This window comes from Bos grunniens, chromosome 6 (genome assembly GCF_055505025.1).
Source record: "Bos grunniens cultivar Pamir isolate PY7600 chromosome 6, Bosgru_T2T1.0, whole genome shotgun sequence".
In the NCBI taxonomy this organism is placed as follows: Eukaryota; Metazoa; Chordata; class Mammalia; order Artiodactyla; family Bovidae; genus Bos; species Bos grunniens.
In genome coordinates this window covers 49,124,369-49,130,368 of record NC_141170.1, presented here as the reverse complement: position 1 = coordinate 49,130,368, position 6,000 = coordinate 49,124,369, and positions in this window count along the sequence as shown.

The following is a 6,000-nucleotide window of genomic DNA, read 5'->3' as shown; positions in this document are numbered from 1 at the left end:
TAACACTCACTGGAAGTCAAATCTGATAATGTAACTAACACGCAAATGACAAGCACTTTGGAATTCTCTGGTGTCTGGGCTTGGGGTGAGTTGTCCACAGCCTGTTTTTCTACCATGTAGTAAACAGGAAATACCTCTTAAAGTTTCTGAAAAAACTCAACTATGGGGGAAAAAAAAAAACCAGCACAGGGACGCGTTGGGCAATCAAGAGTTTATTTTGCTGTTTGACCTCCATAAAGAGATGTTTGCCACTGTTGGTGTCTTTCCCCTGGGGAGCCATCTCTTAAAATCAGGAGGAAACTCAACTCCTGAAAAGACCAAGAGAGAATTCAGATGGTGTTTCATTCTATTTGAGAAAGACCAGAGTCCTTTCCAATTTGTGTAAAAGCCTTGCCCAAAACACTGAGGTTACATCTCAGTTTTTCCAGAGTAAACAGTTGCCCAAGCAGCCACCATCCTTTCTACTTTTGTTTCAAGTTTTCTACAATCCCTATAATGTGGAAGATCAAATAAAGAGAGTGTCCTTCAGTTTCTGATGAGACATAATAAGATGTTTCCCCTAACTGTGCATATTTTGATTCACAAGCTTTAGAGGCAAAGGAAGTTTGCCCCTTCCCCTAGCCTGGAAGTATCATGCAGAACTTTAGGCCATTAGAGCACAGAAGGCCTAAATAGACATCTCTCCAAAGAAGACCTGCAGATGGCCGAGAGACACATGAAAAGATGCTCAACATTACTAATTATTAGACAAAAGCAAATCAAAACTACAAAAAGGTATCACCTTACACTAATTGAAATGGCTGTCTTTAAGAAATCTACAAACAAATGCTGGAGAGGATGTGGAAGAAAAGGAACTCACCTACACTGTTGGTGGGAATGTAAATTGGTACAGCCATTATGGAGAACAGTATGGATATTTCTTTAAAAACTAAAACTAGAGCTACCGTATGATCCAGATACCCCACTCCTGGGCATATATCTGGAGAAAACCATAACTTGAAAAGATACTTGTACCCAATGTTCATTGCAGCACTATTTACAATAGCCAGGACATGGAAGCAACCTAAATGTCCATCGATGGAGGGATGGATAAAGGAGTGGTACATATATACAATGCAATATTACTCAGCCATAAAAAAGAATAAAATAATGCCACTTGCTGCAACAAGGATGGATGGACCTAGAGACTGCCATACCAAGTCAAGTCAGACAGAGAAAAATAAATATCGTATAATATCACTTATGTGTGGAATCTAAAAAAACGGTACAAATGAACCTATTTATAAAACAGAAGTAGAGCCACAGATACAGGAAACAAATTTATTGTTACCAAAGAGGAAGGGGAGGAGGAATAAATTGGAAGATTGGGATTGACATAGACACACTACTATACATAAAATAGATAATAAGAACCCTTGTATAGCACAGAATGGAGAAGGCAATGGCACCCCACTCCAGTACTCTTGCCTGGAAAATCCCATGGATGGAGGAGCCTGGTAGGCTGTAGTCCATAGGGTCTCTAAGAGTCGGACACAACTGAGTGACTTCACTTTCACTTTTCACTTTCCTGCATTGGAGAAGGAAATGGCAACCAACTCCAGTGTTCTTGCCTGGAGAATCCCAGGGGAGCCTGGTGGGCTGCCGTCTATGGGATTGCACAGAGTCGGACATGACTAAGGTGACTTAGCAGCATAGCACAGAAACTCTATTCAGTACTCCCAATGACTTATATGGGAATAGAATCTAAAAAAAAGAGTGGATATATAGCTTATATGCAGAGTACATCATGAGAAACGCTGGACTGGAAGAAACACAAGCTGGAATCAAGATTGCCGGGAGAAATATCAATAACCTCAGATATGCAGATGACACCACCCTTATGGCAGAAAGTGAAGAGGAACCCAAAAGCCTCTTGATGAAAGTGAAAGTGGAGAGTGAAAAAGTTGGCTTAAAGCTCAACATTCAGAAAACGAAGATCATGGCATCTGGTCCCATCACTTCATGGCAAATAGATGGGGAAACAGTGGAAACAGTGTCAGACTTTATTTTTCTGGGCTCCAAAATCACGGCAGATGGTGACTGCAGCCATGAAATTAAAAGACGCTTACTCCTTGGAAGGAAAGTTATGACCAACCTAGATAACATATTCAAAAGCAGAGACATTACTTTGCCAACAAGATTCGTCTAGTCAAGGCTATGGTTTTTCCTGTGGTCATGTATGGTGTGAGAGTTGGACTATGAAGAAGGCTGAGCGCCAAAGAATTGATGCTTTTGAACTGTAGTGTTGGAGAAGACTCTTGAGAGTCCCTTGGACTGCAAGGAGGTCCAACCAGTCCATTCTGAAGGAGATCAGCCCTGGGATTTCTTTGGAAGGAATGATGCTAAAGCTGAAACTCCAGTACTTTGGCCACTTCATGCGAAGAGTTGACTCATTGGAAAAGACTCTGATACTGGGAGGGATTGGGGGCAAGAGGAGAAGGGGACAACAGAGGATGAGATGGCTGGATGGCATCACCAACTCGATGGACGTGAGTCTCAGTGAACTCCAGGAGTTGGTGATGGACAGGGAGGCCTGGCGTGCTGCGATTCATGGGGTCGCAAAGAGTCGGACACGACTGAGCAACTGATCTGATCTGATCTGATATATATATATAACCGATTCACTTTGCTGTATACCAGAAACTAACACAACCTTGTAAATCAATTATACTCCAATTAAACTAATTTTTTTTAAAGAAGAACTTCAGGCAATTAGAAATTCCTCCATTGCCCAAGAATCAGTTGATGTTTTCTAATATATTTCAAGTAAATGTCAAGCTTTGCAAAGTGAATCAAAAGGCATTTAAAAGTGGCATTTGGCTGGACCATGATAGGAAGTATTAATAGTAAATAGCTTTAGAGAAGAGGCAAGGTTATCTTGGATTTATAGGTCTTGCAAATATTTACGCAAGGTGCTAAAAAGTAGCATCTCGTCTTAAAATTATTGGCCAAAGCGGGCTTATGCTTTTACTTTGTAAGTAAATATTGCTGCGACATCCTAAACAGATTTATTAGGCCTGTCACCAACAGCCAAATATTTATGCAAGATCCATGGGTTGAAACGGTAATTTAAGGAGACTGTTTTAACCACAGCATTGTAAATGTTTAAGGTAACATCCTGCCTCTTTGAAGCCGTCCCACCTAGCCATATCATCATATTTATAATAAAAAGACAACTTGTTCAAAGTGATGCATTATTTCCTGCTGTCCAGAGTGAGGCTTCTGTCCTTTTAGCACAGCCAAGCAGAAAAAAAAAAAAGATTTCAGAGAGATCCTTCTATGTAATACCTGGGAAGAAGCCACTGACTGTGTTACTAATGGGAGTTGGGAGAGAGAAACTGTAACTCTTGTAGCAGCTGTAAACACAGGCACACCTCAGAGGTATTGAGGGTTGGGTTCCAGACCACCACAATAAAGAGACTATTGCAATAAAGTATGTCACACGATTTTTTTCATTTCCCAGTACATATAAAACTTGTGTTTATACTATACTATGGGCAATAGCATTATGTCTAAAAATATGATGTACATAAAATTATTAAAGATATTTTATTGCTAAAAAAAAGCTAACCATCATCTAACAATGCAGGGTTACCACAAATATTCAATTTGTTTTAAACACACACAGTTTGTGAAAATGCAACAAAGTACTCATAAAATAAGTTTATGCCTTTGCCATGGAGTAGTTTTTTTAAATGCAATTAGACCTTGCTAAGAATACACAGACATATTTAATAGTTGTATTCATTTTTCAATCTATTTTGGTTTAAAGTACCTCAGTAACTACTGATAAGGTTTGGTCCCAAGTCTGGTCTGATTTATCAGAATAAACTTGTATCTGTGTATGACTAGCTAAGTGAATTCTGGGCTTTGCTAAGTTCTGGCCGGTTCCTTTGCTTTGGTCCTATTGGCCTCACTACCAGACTATGATATATCCCTTAGGACCCTTTCAGTAGCAAGTGAAACAAACCGAACTCAGCTAGCTTAAACCACACAGACCAGGCACTGGCTTACATAATGGAAAGGTCCAGGAGGAACGCCTTCAGGCACAGCTGGATTCAGGTGCTCAGAGTTGGTGCTGAAATCCTTTGCTCTCCTTTCCTTTGTACTGACTTCACTCTTCAGCGGGTTTTAGTTTTGTGGTGGTCAAGATGAACTCTAGCAGCTCCAGACATTTTTTTTTTTTTCCTACCAGCAAAATTGCAGAATGAGACTTGGTTGAGACTGGGATACACGGCTGTTCACAATAATCATGGTGACTTTGGGTGCCTTCCCTTGTTGAAAGAGGGAGAGGTGTGACTACCAGAAAAAAGTCTGAGTGAAGTCACAAAAGCTGGAGTTGCTGATTAAGACACTTTTTATAGTTATGCACAAACACAAGAAGCTTGTTTTCAGATTCCAAAGATGACACTAAGATAGATGTGCTGAATGAGCATCTAGAAACCAGAAGCTGCCTGTCAAACTGGTAGGTAGTGACATACCAAGAAATTAAGAGGCTGGGAGAGATTAAAAAAAGAGTTCATTTGTATAGAAGTTTACTAAATACCCATCACAAAGAATTTCAGCAGATCTGCTCAAATTTGCTAACATCCTAGTGTCGATTAACCTAATAGCATTGTTAAGGATTAAGCCAACTTACTTCAGACATGGGCCCTGGACTTCCCTGGTGGTCCAGTGGTAAAGAATCCACCTGCCAATGCAGGAGACACGTTTTGATCCTGGTCCAGGAAGATTCCACATGCCACGGGGCAACTAAGTCTGTGCACCACAATTACTGAGCCTGCTCACCCTAGAGCCTGTGCCGCACAAGAGAAGTCAGCACGGTGAGCAGCTCACACACCGCAACCAGAGAGCAGCCCCTGCTTACCACAACTGGAGGAAGCCCACGCGCACCAACGACGACCCGGAGCAGCCAAAATAAAGGCATACATCAAACTTTAGAAAAAGAAAAATATTGGCCTTGTTTCACCTGAGGTGCTTATAAAAATGCAGAATCTTGGAGCCCAGACCTCTTTGTCATGCTATCAGGGAATAGGATATCAACATTTTCACATACTCACTAGGAAAATTTTAATAAACTGGCTTACATGGTAAAAATCTGGGGATTTTAGACCATGGGGTTTATGTTTCGCTTAATTCCACTTGCTATCTGCTCACTACCTGGTTAGTTGACATCTTGTTGATGCCATATGCACAAGAAAAAATGGCCCCAGGTTATGGCTAGAGTACAGATGAAATACTTTAGGTAATAGGATTATTGGGGTAAATTGAATGATCAGCCCCAATTCTTCACCTTATACTGGCAGGGAATACTTGCCCACCTCTTGACTTTGAGTTTGCCCATATATCTTGCCTTGCTCAATGGAATGTGGACAGATGTAACATACACAGTTCTCAATCTGGGCCTTTGGAGACCTTCAGTATCTCCACTTGCCCTCTCCCATTTTTGCCAAATCCCTGAAAGACATTTCCCCTGAGTAGAGGCAAGCCACCTTTCATTCCAAGCCCAAAGTAACACATTTGGAGCAGAGCTTCCCAGAGAAGTCCGACTGGACCTACAGCTTGAAGCAAAGCCTCCCAGACACAACAAACTTAATCAACCAAGCTCAGTGACAGACCCATGAGAACAAGTGATTGCTGTTTTAAGTCACTGAGTTTGGGGCGTTTTCTTACACAGCATTGTATAGTAACAGAGGTAAGCAATACAGTCAAGGGCTGTAAATATCTTTGGGGGTTTGGTTTAATTTGTTTTGGGTTGACTCTGCCTGAACTGAGGAAAGCAATTTGGAGAGTAAGTGGCAATTTCAGTAGGAGGGATCTTCTGGCTGACAAGGGGCTCTAGCTTCTGGGGAATCCAGGAGAGATGAGGGGAAACTGTGTTCATTGTCAGGACCATCATCGTAAACAGCAAACACTAAAGGCACCTGCCCTAGGCCCAGTGCTGGGGGAGACTATGAGAGG